This window comes from Heteronotia binoei, chromosome 8, assembly GCF_032191835.1.
Source record: "Heteronotia binoei isolate CCM8104 ecotype False Entrance Well chromosome 8, APGP_CSIRO_Hbin_v1, whole genome shotgun sequence".
In the NCBI taxonomy this organism is placed as follows: domain Eukaryota; kingdom Metazoa; phylum Chordata; class Lepidosauria; order Squamata; family Gekkonidae; genus Heteronotia; species Heteronotia binoei.
Window position 1 is genome coordinate 91,602,853 of NC_083230.1, and position 19,308 is coordinate 91,622,160.

Genomic DNA, 19,308 nt, shown 5'->3' on the forward strand with positions numbered 1-19,308 from the left:
AATTAACCCTTCCAGACTGGATTATTGTAACTCGCTCTATGCGGAGCCGCCCTTGAACCTGACCTGGAAACTGCAGCTAGTGCAGAATGTGGTGGCATGTGTACTAACAGCGATGCCTGTGTGACCTCATGTTCAGCCAATGCTGTGCCATCTGCACTGGCTGCCAATAGAGTACTGGATCCCGTTCATGGTGTTAATCTTCAAGGCACCAAGCAACCAGGCACCTGCATATCTTTGGGACCACCTCTCTCTTTATGTCCCTTGCAGAGTGTTGCACTCAGTCAATCAACCTCTTCTGGCTGTCCCTGCCACTAAGGATATCCAGCTAGCCTCAATGAGGGTCAGGGCTTTATCGTTCCTGGCCCCAGGGCTTTTTTTTTGTAGCAGGAGCTCCTTTGCATATTGGGCCACACACTGCTGATGTAGCCAATCTTCCAAGAGCTTACAGTAGGCCCTAAAGTAAGAGCTCTGTAAGCTCTTGGAGGATTGGCTACATCAGAGGGAGTGGCCCAATATGCAAAGGAGTTCCTGCTACAAAAAGCTCTGTCCCCAACCTGGTGGAACAAGCTCCCTCTTGAGATCTGGGCTCTGTGGGATCTATTATAATTCCACAGGGTCTGCAAGGCAGAGCTGTTCTGCTGGGCTTTCAGATGATGTGGTGGCCATCCAAAGCCATCCCGACCTCCCCTGTTGACAATGCTTGCCAAATGGAAGCTGCCAAAACTGAGCATTGCTATTGAGCCAAATCCATCCTGACTGTATTTGTTTTGTGTTTTAAATGAACTATGCTTTTAATTGTTTAAATTTATATTGTTATCTTTATCACTTGTAACCCGCCCTGAGTCCGCTTGTAGGGAGGGTGGGGTAAAAACTGAACTACATAAATAAAGTGCTACTGGAATCTAATCTAGCTGTATGTACAACACAGTTCGTGCTGCAGGCTATAAGAATACACTCTTCAGTTCAACCACTGAGGCCTTCTGATTGCTAGATGGATTAATCTTTCCCTTCCACTTTCCATGCTCTTTCTCTCCCTATATAGTTTCTTCACAGAATGCCCTCCCCCATTATGAAAATAAACAAACTCCCCCATTATGAAAATAAAACTCAGCCCTGTGCCTTCTAGGAACTTGTTAAATTGCTACAAAGACAAAGGACTAACTGAACTTCAGAATCTGACAGCCTTAGCAGCTTCATTATGCAGCCTGGCAGTCCAAGGAGGGGAGCATTGCACTCTCTGAGAAATTCTGTGAGAGGGGCTTGAGCCCTGCTGCCTCCCGTAGGTGCAAAGAGAGCAACATTCCAGATGCCTAGCAGGACCAGCATAGGAGACGAAGTAACAGAACACCATATGTAAATTATATGTAGCTTCCAGCTGAAAATTTTCTAGTACATCATTTGCAGGAATTAATGCATTTTATTCTCCCCTTTTGTCCAATTTCATTTTAAAGGGGGGTTTGCCAGTCTCCAAGTGGGGCCTGGAAATCTCCTAGAACAAGAATTGTTCTCCAGGCTACAGAGATCAGTTCCTTGGAGAAAATGGTTGCTTTGAAAGTTAGACTCTGCCACAATGGATTCTGCTGGGATCCCTCCACTCTTCAATCCCCACTCTCCTCAGGCTCCACCTCCAAATCTCCAGAAATTTCCCCAACCTGGAGTTGGCTACTGCAAATTTAAAGCAATCCAAGCTAGCCAGTGACCATCATAAGGAGCAACCAGTTCTAATGGTTCTAGATGGGTAGCTGTGGATAGAATAAAACAGATGAAGTCCTATTACTTCGTTTTTTCTAGTATAAGCTTTCATGAACCAAGGCTCATGCAGTCAGATTGAAGAGTAAGCAGTGTCATGAAGACCATGAAGGCTGGGGAAAGGACATCGAAGTAGCATTTGCCTCTCTGTCCATGGCGACTGCTGTGAAGGAAACATCTGGTTTCTGCAGCACAAGGACAGCAACACATGGGAAGAAAGGCAGCATCTACAGAGGATGGTGTCTTTTTGATGTGAAAGCTCTGCAACATGTGGGTAGGGGAGTTTTGAACCCTGTGACCAAGGTTGGAACTGTAGCCAAAATAAGAATTAGTCAGTTTCCTGTCAGTTGTTCTGATTTTACCTTTCCTTTTCTTGTTGGGGGTGTTTAGATTGCTTTTGATTAGTTAATGTTTCAGTTGATGGTTTTATGTTGTATATCAACATGTATGCTGTGTCAAGCATGCGGTTTCAATGACGAGTCGGGTTTGATACAAGACTACGTTTATTGATAGACCGATACTTTCAGTATAACAGATCCGTGAGAGTGATGCTAAAGATACATTGATACAATACTTTCAAGCCTAACTTCAAAAGGATTCCAAAAGGTGGGGGCGAAGGATGCGCTCTCACACATAAACTATCATAAATGTCTACGTTCTCATGGCGTTATCAGCACTCCGTCCTTGCTTTCCCCAGATGTGTCGCACTCCCTAACAGGAATGTATGGGAAGGTGCTGATTACTTTTTCTCAAACTAGTTTCGTTTCTCTCTTCTTCTACTTTGCAAGCAATAAAGCAAAAAGGGGGAGGGGAGCTAACAGACTTTGGTCCTCCATGATATTTCACAGACCAGTTTTATGGAGGACCCTAAAACAATCAATTACCAATGGAATTTCACCATGCTTGACATGCTGCTTGTGGTAGCTTCAGTCTGGAACAGTCAGGCTGAATCAATGACATAGATACATAGGATTGATTCAAAGTTATATTTAAATAGGTTGCTCCTATTTTTGAACTTCAGAACACATTGCCATGGTTAGAGGATGAATAGATACATCCAACAGTGGCATTCTAAACAAAGTTAAACCCTTCTAAGTCCACTGAAGTTAGTGGGCTTAGAAGGATGTAATTCTGCTTAGAACGGCACTGTAACTTACTATACACAGTGGCAGGAAGACCCTGAGGAGATTATCCTAAAACATCTACAGTGAAAGAACATCTGTTGTTGATGCGTGCACATCACTGATTCATCATACTTTTGACTGATGTTGTAAACTGATTTGGAAGGGTAAACTCTTTCAAACAAATACTGTATTAATTAATTGAGACTGTATTAACTATGTAGGGTAACCATGTAGCCTTTTTCCTGAGAACCTGGAAGATATGCCATATGTGGGATTTATCTTTGCTGTAAATCCTTTAAGGAAGTCACAGCAGATTTTCATAATATAGGGTCAGCTTGACCTCCTTCCAGATTTGCTATGCAAATAATATTGTATATACCACAGGATTCAGTGTCAGACTTCCCGTTCTTTGCTGCAGACAATTATTTGTCACATATAATGTGCCACCTATGCATTTGTTAGTCATTCATTAACGTTTAGAAAAAGTACTATCCATTTTCAAAAAGTTGCTAAATTGATCAGGAGGTGGGGGGGGAAGTGGTTTTATGATGTCATAAATGTGCCAGCTAATCATCATTCTCACAGTTGGCCTCTGTTGCAAACTCACAGAACTGGTTTTCGCTGAACCAGCTCCTAGAGAGATAAAATCGTTTGAATGGAAAGCAGTGAATTTATTTTTAGGCTGCGTTGGCCTCACTACTCAAATAATGTTATGATGACTGTATACAGCTATAAAATTCTCCACATGAAAGGAACTTCTGTAATCTGCAAATTCTGCCTGCATTTCTGAGCAGTTCTTTTTAAAAAAAATAATAAAAGTGAGTAGGTCAAGCAGTCCTCAGTACCAGGGGAAAAGATTAAACGACAGCGTTTATTTTAAAAAGAAAATAGCAATAAAATCATTATAGCATAGAAAACAGAACAGGCTAAAACTACAAACCATTGCTATCTGTTGATCACAGATTCGCATGGATGAGGCAAACCAGGAAGTTTCCATCAGTACACACAGTTAAAACAAATTATTAATACAAAATACATTAAGAGGCAGTGTGTCTCCCTATATGTTTTTACATTTGAATGTCAATGATACAAGCAGCAAACATGCAGCACAGTAGCACAATAGAAAATCCCCAGATGCACCCCAAATGCACACCTGCTGTACATATGAACCAGGCAATGGGACAATAGAAAAAAGCCAATAGAATCTCACATGTAGAAAGCCATCTCCAGTTAAAAGGTCCAGGTAGTAGAGGATGTGAAGGACCTCAGCCTGAGAGTTTCTGCCAGTGTGATTAGACGATACTACCATGATGGACTGATGATCTGATTTAGTATAAGGCAGCTGTTGGAAGTGAAGGTGCTGTCCCCTGTATTGCCTCCAAGAGAGTACTCTGGCAACAGAGTAGATAGCTAGATCCTTCCTTCCTACATGCATACTCTTCTGCCTCTATCCCTTTAAAGTGTAGATGGTTTTCTCAGGGAACTTCCTTCCACCCACCCTCTCCCACACAATGCTTCTGACCTTCTACCTGCACACACCAGGAGAGACAACATGCCATCTGCTCCTGGCACCATGAGGCAGATGGCCCTCTTGTCATCTGTTTCCATCCTTAGCTAGTAGATTAGTAATCTATCCTCTTTCTACTCTTTCCTATCCAAAGTGTACTTCTCTAATAAAGAGAGGAGTATATTCTCCTTTTAAACTTGCAACATAGTTTGAGTAGCTCTGTAAGCTGAGTAACCTGGTTTAAGTGGTGCTCCTGCATTTGTAACTTTATTTAAGCACTTGCTAACTAGTGGGAACTGGCCTAACAATACCAGGTAATCCTAACTGCAGCTTCATGTGATTCATGTGAGCCAAGCTGGATCATCACTGCAGTTGTCATCTCCATGCTAGAAATTTCCTAAAGATGTTGGGATTCAGCCTGTGGAAAGTGGGGTTTGGAAAAGGGAGGGACCTCAGTAGGGTATAACATCCAAAGTAGTCATTTTTTCCAGGGGAACTGAACTCAACTGGAGATGTTGTAATTCCAGGAGATCTCCCAGATTTACCTCTGAATATTGGCAATCCTAGTCATCCCTGGCACAAGATATATATGCAGACCACATGTCAGACAGCAAACATCACAACTTTTCTATCATAACAACAACACACGAAACACAACTCAGCAGAAAGAAACTCAGATCTGTAACAAGGGATCCAACTGCAAAGGACATCACAGAGCACAGGGCATTGCACAGGCCAGAGAGGTAACTCAGCCTGACCCAAAATGAGACTTTGTGAACTAGAGGCAGACAGTTTTAAGAATTAAGTTTTTATCACATTCCACCTCTTAACAGCTTTTTGGTCTTGATGGGGTGTGCCCTAATATGTAAATTAGTTCCTGCTGGGCTTTTTCTACAAAATAAGCCCTGCATACACGTAACTATTTTATCTCATATTGCATAGACTGGGGAAGGCAATGGCAAACCACCCCGTAAAAAGTCTGCCGTGAAAACATTGTGAAAGCAATGTCACCCCAGAGTCGGAAATAACTGGTGCTTGCACAGGGGACTACCTTTACCTTTTTTTATAGTCTGTATACCATTTTGAACAATTTTATTTGACTATCTATTTTACTATTTTAAGGTCTGGTCTACATTGTCTATCTAGTGCATTTGAACATATGAAGCTGCCTTATACTGAATCAGACCCTTGGTCCATCAAAGTCAGTATTGTCTACTCAGACTGGCAGCGGCTCTCCAGGGTCTCAAGCTGAGGTTTTTCACACCTATTTGCCTTGACCCTTTTTTGGAGATGCCAGGGATTGAACCTGGGACTTTCTGCTTACCAAGCAGATGCTCTACCACTCAGCCACCATCCCTCCCTTCCTTCCTTCTATCCAGGAGCTTAGAGTGACGTACATGGTTCTCCCTTCCTAATTTTAATTTAATTTTAACTACATTTGTTATTTATGTCCCACTTTTTAATGTCATAGAGGCATGCAACATTTTTAAAATACCAAATTTCTCCCCTCTCTCCCTACCATATTATTCCTCATTGCTTAGTGCTGTAGTCCCTTAAGTTTGCCAGTCCCTAGTTGTACTATGTGAATCAGCCCTAATTATACTGTTTCTAGTCTGGTTTGGGTTTGTTTCACAGATAGATGGAGCCTCCTGAGGTTGCTTCTAGAAAAATTTTAAAATAAGACTAGGGGTAGTTTTGTAGAAAAATAGGTGGTGGAGCTCATTAGCATAACTTATTGGCATATGCTGTCCACCCCCCACCCCACCCCCCGCCAAAAGCAACCTGATGCAAGAAAGGAGAGCCCTGGGCGAGCGAGGCCTACGTGGGCTGGTTAGATATCCAGCCAGCCCAAGCAGGCCTTGCTCACCTGGGGCTCTCCTTGGCCACCCCCTCCACAGTCAATAGGGCAGCAAGCCACCCACCACCCAAAATCGCATAAGAAGTGGAGAAAGGGTGGCATGGGCTTCTCCAGGGGTTAATGAGTGCTGCTGGGGGTGTGGCAAAGCTCCTGGTGGCTGGCTGGCTGCCCTCTCTCCTAATCCAGGGATTGTTATGCAGCTGAACCTACTATTCAATGGAAAAGGTAGGTGGGGAGGAGGAGGGAGAATCTTTAGAAAGGTTCAGGAGTTGTGCTCCTGTGAGCTCCTACTGAATTCAAGGCCTGAATAAGACTAATTTTAAAATTATATGAAATAGACTTCTCCTTTTAAAGCTCAGACTGTGGAGCCCTTACTGGAGGACAACCAATTTACTATGCACTCTATTACAAACTGGCACCTGGTAAATGAAATTCAACTCCTGAGGCAGCCAAGTGATCTGTATAATGTCAGAGTTTTTGCAGGTGGGCAACGATCAGCATATTGCTCTGCATGGCACAGCATGGTGTGTAGTGGTTAAGAGCGGAGTACACTAATCTGGAGAACAGAGTTTGATTCTCCACTCCTCCTCATGCAGCCAGTTGGGTGATCTTGGGTCAGTTACAGCTCTCCCAGAGCTCTCTCAGCCCCACCTACCTCACAGAGTGTCAGTTGTGGGGAGAGTAAGTGTTATGTATGTGAAGACATGCCTGGACATGTTGGGTGTAATCTCCCGCCTGACTCATTGGAGCTATAGGACTGAGCTTGAGGCACATCACAAAAGACTGAGAGGATCCTAGGATCTGCCAATGAGGATGCATATTCTAATGAAGGATCCAAAAATCACAGAAGAGTTTCTGCTTCTTGGGGGCTGCGTTTCTCCTGCCCCAACTGTATATATTGCCACATATTCTGGTGCTTAGCAGTAGTTTTGTAGTCACTTTGTAGACATGCTGAATCACTAATAAAGAGCTTTAATTACTACATAAGAGCCTCCTCATGCATCAAACCTAGTATGTAACAGTAAGGGAAGGTGACTGTAAGCTGCTCTGTGTCTCCTTAGGGTAGTGAAGGGCGGGGTATAAAACCAACTCTTCTTCTTCTAGCCATCCATAGGCATGTGCACCAGAAAGCTTTATGCAGAAAGAAATGGGATATGCAGTTCTTAAGAGGAGGCACCAGCATCTACACCTACTGTCGTGGCTACCACCAATGAGGTTTCAAGAGGAGTTTGGATAAAGAGTGTAGGGCTGAGCATGGAGGTATGAACATTTTCCAGTTTGATTTGGGAAATCCATAAGTCTCTTTCTGATCTGCCTGCTGGATAAGGCTGGCCTGCCCCCAGAAGCAATAGCAGCAGCAGCAGCAGCAAAAAAAAGTGGCACAATGATGTGGTGGGTGATGATTGGTGGTGCACAGCCACTGCCATGCCCTATTGTCACTGCCTGTGCAGCCATCTTACCTGGCAGTACACACAGGAACCAGGACATTAACACATAGAGCTGGCTTATACTGAGTTAGACCTGTTTACTCTGACTGGCAGCAGCTCTCCAGGTTTCTCAGGTGAAAGTATTTCCTATCTCTCATTATTGTTCAGTCGCACAGTCGAGTCCGACTCTTTGCAACGCCATGGACAAAGTCACACCAGGCCCTCCTGTCTTCCACCATCCTCCAAAGTCTGTTCAAATTCATGTTAGTTACATCAGTAATGCTGTCCAGCCATCTCATCTTTTGCCGTCCTCTTCTTCTTTTGCCTTCTGTCTTTCCCAGCATTAGGATCTTCTCCAGTGAGTGCTCCCTTCTCATTTGGTGGCCAAAGGATTTGAGCTTCAGCATCTGACCTTCCAGGGAACAGTCAGGGTTGGTTTCCCTTAGGACTGATCCTTTTAGTTGGAGACACAGAGAATTGAGGCTGGAACACTCTGCAGGTAAAGCAGGTGCTCTACCACTGAGCCATGCCCCCTCCACAAATGGGGAAAGGGGAGGAGCAGCAGACATTATCAAAGGAGGAATGGTTATCCTTGTTATCTACTGCAAGGTAGCCCCTCTGTTTATATAAAAAGCATATTTATGCTTTGAATCTCAGAATAATCTAACATTAATAATATTTTACTCTGGAATAACTAGTTTGTAATTTGAAGGTTTAAAGCGGTAGTTAATTCAGGTGCTCCACAACATCTACCCCACCCTAAAGGCCCTCAAGCTGATCACCAAAACAGAAAAAACCCCTAATTAAATAGAATTTCTAGGGCTGTAACTAAGAAAAATGGTACAAATATTCCAGTGCCCAGGTTGCATTTAATGCACTAAGAGTTATGACACACAATATTCCACATTCATAAAGACTCCTGTGCAATTAGCACCATAGAGATGAAGGTAGAGATAGCAGAAGAGATATCTTTTCATTTCTTGGTGTGATTCTCTGTTATGGAAAACACCTTGTGTGAGTGGCACAGCTAAATTAAATTACAGGAATACATAACATGATTGAATGCTGGCCACTAGATGATTAGCTACTATCTTTGAAACTTTCCCTGTGCTAATTGTCAGAGCTTGGCAAGCGCCTCTGAGATTAAAAAAAAAAAAATCCCTTAAGGCACTTAAATTGTTTTGATACAATTACTCATCATGCTCTTGTAGCTGATGCTGACTGACTAGATGGAATTTGCACTGCCACCTTTATTGCTGCATGTGCGTATTATAATTTAGACCTTGAACTCAGGAAAACCTCTTGGATAATTTCAAGAGATAATGGTGTGTCTGTGCTATGATCTCTTTTTATAATACAAGGTCCACTTCAGATGAGTTGTAATAAAATATACTGATTCGCCATTTGATGGTCCATATGACACGTGGATAGAAGCAATACATCCCATCAAGCACAGAAGCTCTGATTATGAGGAAAAACTCTTATTAGAATGTGCATGTCCAACAACAAAGTAAACTCATAGGCCCAACAGTCTGCAATACTTTAATTGCTCAGTGCAGGCCTTTGCAGGATGATATCTGAATACTTTTATCAACATGAGGGTTGCCAGTTCCAGACTGGGAAATACCTGGGGATTTTGGGGATGGAGCCTAAGTAAGGTGGGGTTTGGAGAGGGGAGAAACTGCAAAAATACTATTGAGTCCACCTTCCAAAGTGGCCATTTTCTTCAGGGGAACTGACCTCTGTCGCCTGGAGATCTCCAGCCACCACCTGGAGGTTGGCAATCCTAGCATATTTAAAAATTAAACCAGAAAGCTTCTTCCAAAATACTATAGCTATTGCATTTGAAGAGGATGTTTTATCTTAAGTATTAGCCACCTTGGTAGCTCTCATTGGGCAGAAAGGAGGCATACAGATTTTGTAAGCAAACAAACAATACCCAATGGGATTTCAATAAAAAATATATGCAGTCAAATCCCATACTGTGCATTGTAGGGTACTGTGTACTGTGGACAGAAGTTTCCATACACTGATTTATCCCCTAGATTTGAAACTGGACATACCCATGTCTCCAACAGGATGGTGGGGGACATGCATTGTGTGCATATGCATGCAAACAAAGTAATCCTTTGCTATGCCTGTCAACTGGACAACCAGCATTGACAGATTATTCAGTCCCACTCACTTGCTTAAGGAGGTTAATGATTCCAGGTATGTCCTTTCTCCCTACCACATGATCAGCACCACCAATAATAATGCTTACCATTCCTAATGATCAGCAATTAGTACACAGAATACTGATGTGCAAAAACATCTCTGGATTGCAGCAACACACATTCCTGTTAGTGCAGCAGCAACAAGGACTATGTAAGCATTACTTTCAATCACACCGACTGATGTTTTGAGGGAAGGGTACTTTAATGCCAAGATAAGTAAAACCAACAATTCTTGTCTTTTGTTGCCAGTAAAGCTTTCATAGCTGAATGCAAATGCATCTTATTTATCTGCCAAGATCATATATTTGATGTTCAGTTGGCTTTTTAACTTATTGCAAATCCATAGCAAACTGCTCAAAACAGAAGAATGTAGCCACTTTCCACCTCCTTGCACTTTTTTAATTAACAAAAAGTGAGAATGGATACTGAAAGTTACAGAAGCAGGAAGAAAGTAACCAGTGCAGAAAGCTAACCAGTGCACATTTCCCCCTCCTTCTGTAATGGCCTTTCTAAGTGAGTATCTTAAACTCTTTACTCATTCTTTATCATTTGTCCCTTTCCTCATAAACACTAATTAAAACTGCTTGCAACTTCAATTGTCTCACCAAAGTAAGAAATGACAAAACAGACATTTTACAGTGTTCTTCCTGAAGTTCAGGTAATTCAATACAGGGATTTTCTGGGGGGATGGCTTGTTTATAAGTAGAGGAATAAGAGTCCAGTAGCACCTTAAAGACTAACAAAACTTGTGGCAAGGTATGAGCTTTTGTTAATCACTACTCACTTCTTCCTTATAATGAATTCTTTTTGTTTCTTTATGGGGAAATGGTCTGTGCAGCTATCATTCCTCCTCAGGGTCTTTTTCAGGGCCCAAGGACGGAAATATCTGCATAGCCTCATTCTTATTAAACCATTCCTTCTTATTTGAAGCAGGTTTCCTACTCTCGTAGACCTCTAATTTTATTTCCCTTCTGTTTAAAGTTGAGGATATATAAATTATATTTGCCTCTCAGCGCTACTTTTCCCTAACAATTTGTCACACATGAATAAACTTTCCTGCCTCCTACATTTAAATTCCCTCTGGGAATATTTACGGATCATCATTTCCAAATGTTGAAAGAATTCCAGTGAGTCAGGATTGCAAAATATCAATAATGAACTCAGGTTTCAAAAGCTATAAACTATGGGTTCTCAGTCTTTGAGGAAATGTTTCATTCCCTTGTCGTTCCCTATACCAGCAAGGAAATAGAACTAGTGAGGTGTATTGAACTGGACCCAGAGTGACCTAGGTTCAAATCCCTACTTGCCATGGAACATGTTGCGATAAAGAAGAAGAAGAAGAAGAAGATATTGGATTTATATCCCGCCCTCCACTCCGAAGAGTCTCAGAGCGGCTCACAATCTCCTTTACCTTCCTCCCCCACAACAGACACCCTGTGAGGTGGGTGGGGCTGAGAGGACTCTCACAGCAGCTGCCCTTTCAAGGACAACCTCTGCCAGAGCTATGGCTGGCCCAAGGCCATTCCAGCAGGTGCAAGTGGAGGAGTGGGGAATCAAACCTGGTTCTCCCAGATAAGAGTCCGCACACTTAACCACTACACCAAACTGGCTCTCCTAAAATGGAGGAGAGTAAGAACCTGGAAAAGGATAGGATAAAAAAATGTGCTAAACATGAAAAAATGTCAGGATCTTGTAAGAAGTCTGCACATATTTAGGCTGAAGACAGGTTTCATATGAGTATGAGGTTTCATAAGATTTTCATATGAGTACAGACTACTCTTGAAAAGCTGGAAGCAGTATTGTAGTTCTGTTGTAAAACCCCAAAAGCCCTTTTATTAGAACCAGCCAACATAATACATTATGTATGCTTTTAAGCTCTCCAGAACTTTTCATCAGACAGGATGTTTAAAAAAACAGGGGGGGGGCCCCACATCTTGCTATGCTGTTGATGTTTCTCAACACCATGCAGGACTGAAACATGAAAAGATGGAAACAGGCACCAAGAACATTGCCTGAAGATGTTTTTCTCCCCGGTCCCCTCCTTTTAAAAACATCCTGTCAGATGAAGAGTTCTGAAGAACTTGAAAACTTGTACAACGTGTTACTTCCACTGGTTTCAATAAAAGGTATTATGTGGCTTTACTTACTGCTCTGAAGCTTTTCCTTTGCTTTTTCTAATGCTATCCTCTCTCCCATTTGTCCTTGGATAGAAGAATTGTCCCTACTGCTTCCACCTGCCTTTTGCTGTAGGCCCCAGTGTACACTGTTGGGGCTTTACCTAAAAAGATCTGCAGTGGATCCTTCACTTTGGAATAAAACACTTAACTGAGTACTGCAATCCTTGAACCAGCAAGTTCTTGAACCAGTTAGCAAGAAGGACAGAAAAGGACCGTGCTAGCTCTGGAGTCTGGTCCTGTAATCCTTTCCAATAAGCACAGGCTCTAGACAACTGCTTGATCTTGCTAGGTTCAACCCCTGACCCTGCCTGTTTTTTCAGGCAGAGGTTTTTCACATGACCTACCGCCAGATCCTTTAACTGGGGATGCCAGGGATCAAAGCTGAGACCTTCTACACACCAAGCAGAGGCACTACCACCAGAGCCCCTCCCCTCTACACTCACCCCTGCAACTCAGCTAGTGGACAAATCTCTATATTCTCTGTTTGTGAACCTTCTCTGTATTCTCTGCACTTCCAGCTCCTTTTCTATTAGCTGGAGGCAGCTGGGGAGGGGGGGTGTGTGCCATCTTTTTCAATGCACCTGGATGTCCAGTTTTATAAGAATGCCTGTTGTCTCCCTGTCCTTTTGCTCCTTGTGTGAGGCTCTTGTAGGAAACCCTTCCTCTGTTTCCTTGTTTGATTAATATTCTTGTCTTAATATTTTAAAAATCCCTTCAAGGACAATTTTCTAATGCGGGTGGTGAATAAGAAACGTACTGAGACCCCACTTTGCAGTGGATGGCAGCGGCCTGGTTACCCACACACCCCTACACTCGTGCTGTTAAGTTCAGACGCTGCGAGCTGAATGCGTGTACACCCTTCCAAAGATCCACATAGGCAGCTGAAGAAGTGTGCATGCACACGACAGCTTACGTTCTGAATAAGACTAAGTTGGTCTTAAATCGACTCCTATTTTGTTCTGCCCTTCCAAAAAAATATTCACACCACCTATCATTTCATCCACATATCACCATTACCCACCCACCACTCCCCCCAAGCAGCGTGTGGTGGGTGTGGGCGTCGGGGTTTCAGCCAGGAAGCTGCTGAGACGGTCCATCGAGAGCAACCGCGTCTCCCCCGCCTTTTTTTGCACACATGCGCCCTAGGTGGCGGCTTTTGGCCCCTCGACAGCGACGGGGCTTTCCCCCTCAGGAGTTTCCAGTCAGAGGCGGCTGGGCTGCAGCTCATCGCTGACGGAGGCCCACATCACCGCTACCGCGGCCGCGAGGGCTCCCCGGCCCAGCGAGCCCGCCCTCTTCTCTTCCAGCCGCCTTCGTTTCCCTCTGCCGCGCCTGCTCAGTGGGGGCGGAGGCAGGCGGCATCGCTCTACTAGCCCGAGGAGCTGTCACCGCCCCTCTGGCCGCCCGGCAGGTTATTTCCTGGCAGGAATTGGCAGCAGCGCCCGCTTCAGCCAGGCGAGGATGGAGAGCGGCTGCGGGAAGCCGGTGGCCGCGCCGCTGCAGCCATTGCCCAGGTAGGGGAGCGGCCAGCACCGGCCTGAAGCGAGGGGGGGGGGGAGGAGCACAAGCTGGGGACGAAGACGAGTGCCCCCCCCCTCCTGCCCCTGGGCGCTACTCTGGAGAAATTGGTCCCGAGAGATGAAGGATGAAAGAGCAGGTTGCATTGCCTCCAGGAAATCTTAGCCCCCTCCCCTGTAGTGCACAACAACTGGTAGCCATCAGCGCCCCCTTCTCTCGCCCACAATAAAGCAGGAGTCCAGGGCCAGTTTAGAGAGATATTCACACCACCTATCATTTCATAATTTATTCCAGCATAACCTTTCCTCAGTCAGAGGATTCCAGCCTAAGGCTTGTTGAGTCAGAGCTTTGAGTCACAAAAGTTTAGGAATTAATCTTGGTAGTCTATAATATGCTCCAGGACTTCTGTTTTATTTGACTTTTGCAGACTAGCACAGTTATTCATATCTTCCTCTTAAATTTTTGTTGCACTTCGTTTATACCCTGTATTTTCCCTTTGGGGACCCAAAGTGGCTTACATCCTCCTCCTCCATTTTATCCTCACAACAACCCAGTGAGGAAGGTTAGGGTGAGAGTGAGAGTGACCCAAGATCACATAGCAAGTTTCCATGGCAGTGTGGAGATTCAGACCTAGGCTCTTAAGATGTAGATTTATAAACATAATATGGCAAATTGCGGTCTTGAGTCCCAATATCCCCCCCATCCCCTTTGCTGTTCTGTCCAAAATTGTTATTTATTTATAAATCTGCCCCTCCTTTATAAAATATTGTTTTTAAATTTCTTTTTGTATCCTGCCCATCTGCAATATTTTAGGTTGATTACAGGTTGTAAATGATTACTTCCATTGCCTTCTAACTAGCTTTCCGACCCTAAAAAGTTAGTCGTCTGGTTTAAGCAGCTGATTCTTTTATTATACCCGGCATAACACGCTTTTTCTAGTGTTGTAATTAATTTGTTATAATTTAGAATAAGTTCTACAATTCATTGTGTCCTTTTAGTTACCTTGGTTGTAAATTTAAATGCATAGTTTTCATGATCACTTTTGATCTTTCCTTGTAATTTTTGCCCAGAAGGTGCTGCAAGAAAGAGAATTTGTTGGTGTATTGTTAACAGAAACTTCCCGTCAGTATGAAAAATATAAGTGTGTGTGTAGGGGCCATCTATATTAGCTGCAATCCTTGTATGTGCATAAGTGAGAGAGTACTATGTAACAAAGCAGTAGACAAGTAGCACCTTGAAGACCAACTAAGTTTTATTCAGAATGTAAGCTTTTGTATGCTCTAAGCAGACTTCATCAGACAATTTAAACAATTTTTAAAATTTTGTTTCCATATAAATATGGCATCCCATGTCATCGTATCTTGGAAGCTAAGAAGGGTCAGCCCTGGTAAGGGTGGGAGAGCAAGAAGGAAGTCTAGGGATGCTACACAGAGAAAGGCAATGGGAAACCACCTCTTTGTGTCTCTTGCCATGTAAATGCTATGGGGTTACTATAAGTTGGCTGAGACTTGATAGCAATTTCCAACATTACAAAGATGCTTACATGATAAAAAAGAAATGTGTTATTCGCTGCATGTAAGAAACAGCAGGTGTTCAACCACTTTTTAAAAATGGGAATAAATAGTCTCATGGTGAGGAAACATTACAAAAAGCAGAGAGAAACAATATGCTTATATCCCATAAACATTTGTTTTTAGATATTACACAAAATTGTTGGGCATTTTTATAATGCACCTTATATGTGTGGGCACGTCGTATATTTAAATATCACTAAACCAGGGTAACAAATTGGAACGGGCTGGAGAACTGTTGCCCTCTTGTGCAGTGGATGCTCAGTGACTATTCTCATTCCTTTTCAATGTAGTCACATTTTACACACGAATTTTTGCTATTCTTACACAGTAAAAATCTGGATGTAAAACACATTATGAGGTGTAGTGTGAAGAACGCATCAATTGTGTCTAAGCCAGATGTTTCAGATAAGAAACTAGAGTTTACAAAATTAGAAATTTCCTCAGCAGCCCAATAAGTGTTAGTCATTAGGTGATGAGAGATAAATTTTATTTTCTTTTTGTATTCTTTTTCTATTCTTTAAAGTGTGTGTGTGTGTGTGTGTGAGAGAGAGAGGGAGATAGTGTACCTGGAAGTCATGATGACGTCTGGTGACTGACCCCTGTTGAGGGCATGAAGGATATTCAGAGAGGTGGCTGAATATCTGCCCCTATGGTAGAGAAATTTTCAAACTAGTTCCATTTCAGAAGGAAATCCTGCTGAAATTCAATCCTATTGCCAAAACTGCATCTGACAGGTTTGCTGCCAAAAATATAAGACAAATAAAAGCAAAAGCCAATATGTTACTTCTTTGTTTGTATTATGCTTGTAAGATAATTTATGATGTGACTAACAATTCTAGCTGTGCAATATTAGGAACATATATGACCAAAGTCGTAAATTATCCCCTAATGTTGTGCATACGCATCAGGTGCTGATACGGTAGTAGCAGAATCACACAAAATCATATTCTGTGGTCCCTATATACCTCTGCTCTAGCCAAATACTTGTTTTCATCTGTAAAGGCAGGCATGTAAAGGCAGCCTGGGCCTGTATGGTATAGTGTATTGGGAAACAGAAATTGCCCCAGCCTTGATTGAAGCAGCCATGTAAACAACCTTGATACATTAATAAATGACCTTATGTAATGCAAACAGCTGATATTATAGAATCTATGTGGCTGTTTACATAGGAGCTGCCATGTTATGAATATGAGCACACTTATTTATTAATAAGAATATAGTAGGGCTTTTCTGTGGTGCTGGTGAGTGGAACTGGCACCTTGGGGAGGGCAGCCTTTCCCAAGTCCTGAGGTGGAGAATTGGTGGAAATCAGTGCAATCAGGGCTTTTTTGAGCAGGAACACACATAGGGTGGCCATAATGTCTGAAGGCCAGCCAGGGACACCTTTGGGAAGGGGGAAGGTAGGGGTGCGCGCACGCGGAGCGCGCTCCCCGCCGGAAACAGGAAGTGACGTCACTTCCGATGACGTCACTTCCGGCGATGTCATGCCACCGTCGGAAACAGGAAGTGGCGTCACTTCCTGTGACATCATTCCCCCCGCGCCACCTGCCGGAAGCAGGAAGTGACGTCGCTTCCTGTGACATCATTTCCCCCAAATGACATCATTTCCTCCAAATGCCACTGCCGGAAACAGGAAGTGACTTCACAGCACTTCCTGTGACGTCCCCAAAAATCCCCCAAATATCACCGCCGGAAACACCAAGATTATTTATAGAGAGGGAAAGGGGGAAATAAAGTTAAATAAAACTCTTTTTTTACTTTTTTCAAAGTGAGAAGACTAGAGAGAACGGGTTCCACGCTGAGAAGCCAGTCAGATTCCAGTGAGATTCCAGTGAGACTGTGCTGCATAATGCAGCCTATTTATTTTGTCCTGTTTGCTCTGTTGGCTCTATCTGCGCCACCTTCATCACTTTCGGGGTGTGGATCCCCCAGTGGGGTGGTCTCTCGACTCCCTCCGCCGGCTGTTTCTGATAGCCCTGCGCCCCCTCTTTCATTTGATATGTGTCCCCGTGCGGGTGCCACCCTCCCGCCGGGAGATGCCGCAAAATGAGCCCCCTTGAGGCTTATGGCGGCAGGGCTCGGGGGAAGCGAGCTAGACTGCTGTTCTTTTGAGGGGTTATAGAGTGTTTCGAGCCCGTCCCTGTGGCATCGGTCCCATCGTTGTGGGGCCCAGGGGGCCGGCGCAGCGGCACGCTGAAGCAGCCTGTTGGTCACTTCTGGGTTCCTGTCCTGCATCTCGACCTGTCACTAATAACACAGGTCACTAATAACACAGGTCGAGATGCAGGACAGGAACCCGGAAGTGACCGACAGGCTGCTTCAGTGTGCCGCTGCGTCGGCCCCCTGGGCCCCACAACGATGGGACCGATGCCACAGGGACGGGCTCGAAACACTCTATAACCCCTCAAAAGAACAGCAGTCTAGCTCGCTTCCCCCGAGCCCTGCCGCCATAAGCCTCAAGGGGGCTCATTTTGCGGCATCTCCCGGCGGGAGGGTGGCACCCGCACGGGACACATATCAAATGAAAGAGGGGGCGCAGGGCTATCAGAAACAGCCGGCGGAGGGAGTCGGGAGACCACCCCACTGGGGGATCCACACCCCGAAAGTGATGAAGATGGTGCAGATAGAGCCAACAGAGCAAACAGGACAAAATAAATAGGCTGCATTATGCAGCACAGTTGAGAAAGTGCCTTATCCCATATACTGATGAAGTAAATACAGGATCTGAGAACAAAATTGCACCAGAAGACACAAACACAAAGCTCCCTTACACTGAATCAGTGCTTGGGTCCACCAAAGTCAGTATTGTCTAGTCCAGTCACAAACACAAAGCTCCCTTACACTGAATCAGTGCTTGGGTCCACGAAAGTCAGTATTGTCTAGTCCAGTCACAAACACAAAGCTCCCTTACACTGAATCAGTGCTTGGGTCCACCAAGGTCAGTATTGTCTACTCCAGGGGTGGCCGGAGGGAGGGAGGGAGGGAGGAAGGAGGGAGGGAGGAAGGAAGGAGGGAAGGGAGGAGGGAGGGAGGGAAGGAAGAAAGGAGGGAGGGAGGGAAGGAGGGAGGGAGGGAAGGAAGGGAGGAGGGAGGGAGGGAAGGAGGAAAGGAGGGAGGGAGAGAAGGAAGAGAGGAGGGAGGGAGGGAAGGAGGGAAGGGAGGAGGGAGGGAGGGAAGGAGGGAAGGAAGAAAGGAAGGAGGGAGGGAAGGAGGGAGGAAGGAAGAAAGGAAGGAGGGAAGGAAGGAGGGAGGAAGGAAGAAAGGAAGGAGGGAGGAAGGAAGGAGGGAGGGAAGGAGGGAGGAAGGAAGAAAGGAAGGAGGAAGGAAGGAGGGATGGGAGGGAGGAGGGAGGGAGGAAGGAGGGAGGGAAGGGAGGGAGGAGGGAAGAAAGGGAGGAGGGAGGGAGGAAGGAGGGAGGGAAGGGAGGGAGGAGGGAAGAAAGGAAGGAAGGAGGGAGGGAAGGAAGGAAGGAGGGAAGGGAGGAGGGAGGGAGGGAAGGAGGGAAGGAAGGAAGGGAGGAGGGAGGGAAGGAAGAAAGGAAGGAAGGAGGGAGGGAAGGAGGGAGGGGGGGAAGGAAGGAGGGAGGAAGGAAGAAAGGAAGGAGGAAGGAGGGAGGGAAAGAAGGAAGGAAGGGAGGGAGGGAGGGAGGGAAGGAAGGGAGGAGGGAGGGAAGGAGGGAAGGAAGGAAGGGAGGAGGGAGGGAAGGAGGGAGGGAAGGAAGGAAGGAGGGAGGAAGGAGGGAGGAGGGAGGGAGGGAAGGAAGGGAGGAGGGAAGGAGGGAAGGAAGGGAGGAGGGAGGGAAGGAAGAAAGGAAGGAGGGAGGGAGGGAAGGAGGGAGGAAGAAAGGAAGGAAGGAGGGAGGAAAGAAGGAGGGAGGGAAGGGAGGAGGGAGGGAAGGAAGGGAGGAGGGAGGGAAGGAAGGAAGGAAGGCCGGCCGCCCCCTCCTGCCAGCCGCCCCCCTGCTTTCGGCCCCCTCCCTCCCTGCTTACCTTCTTCCAGGGCGGGTGGCGGCCTCTCCTCCAGGCGGCTGGTGCTGCTGGCGGGGCTGGCGGCGGCTGCGGAGGCCGGGGAGGCGGCGGAGAGGCCGGCGCTGGTCTCTGGAGGGCCTCCAGGGAACAGCGCTGGCCTCTCCGCGGCCTCCGCTGGTCTCTGGAGGGC

At 45.3% G+C, this 19,308-nt stretch overlaps 1 protein-coding gene across 1 annotated transcript in view; it reads left to right on the forward strand.

The window, feature by feature from the left end:
• Positions 1 to 13,409: 13,409 nt before the first annotated feature.
• The window catches only part of SLC41A2 (solute carrier family 41 member 2), a 57,499-nt gene continuing 51,600 nt past the window's right edge, over positions 13,410 to 19,308 (forward strand). Inside the window, exon 1 of the mRNA XM_060245585.1 lies at positions 13,410 to 13,572. The gene's annotated coding sequence lies outside the window, so the exon portion shown is untranslated. The remainder of the gene's footprint in view (positions 13,573 to 19,308) is intronic.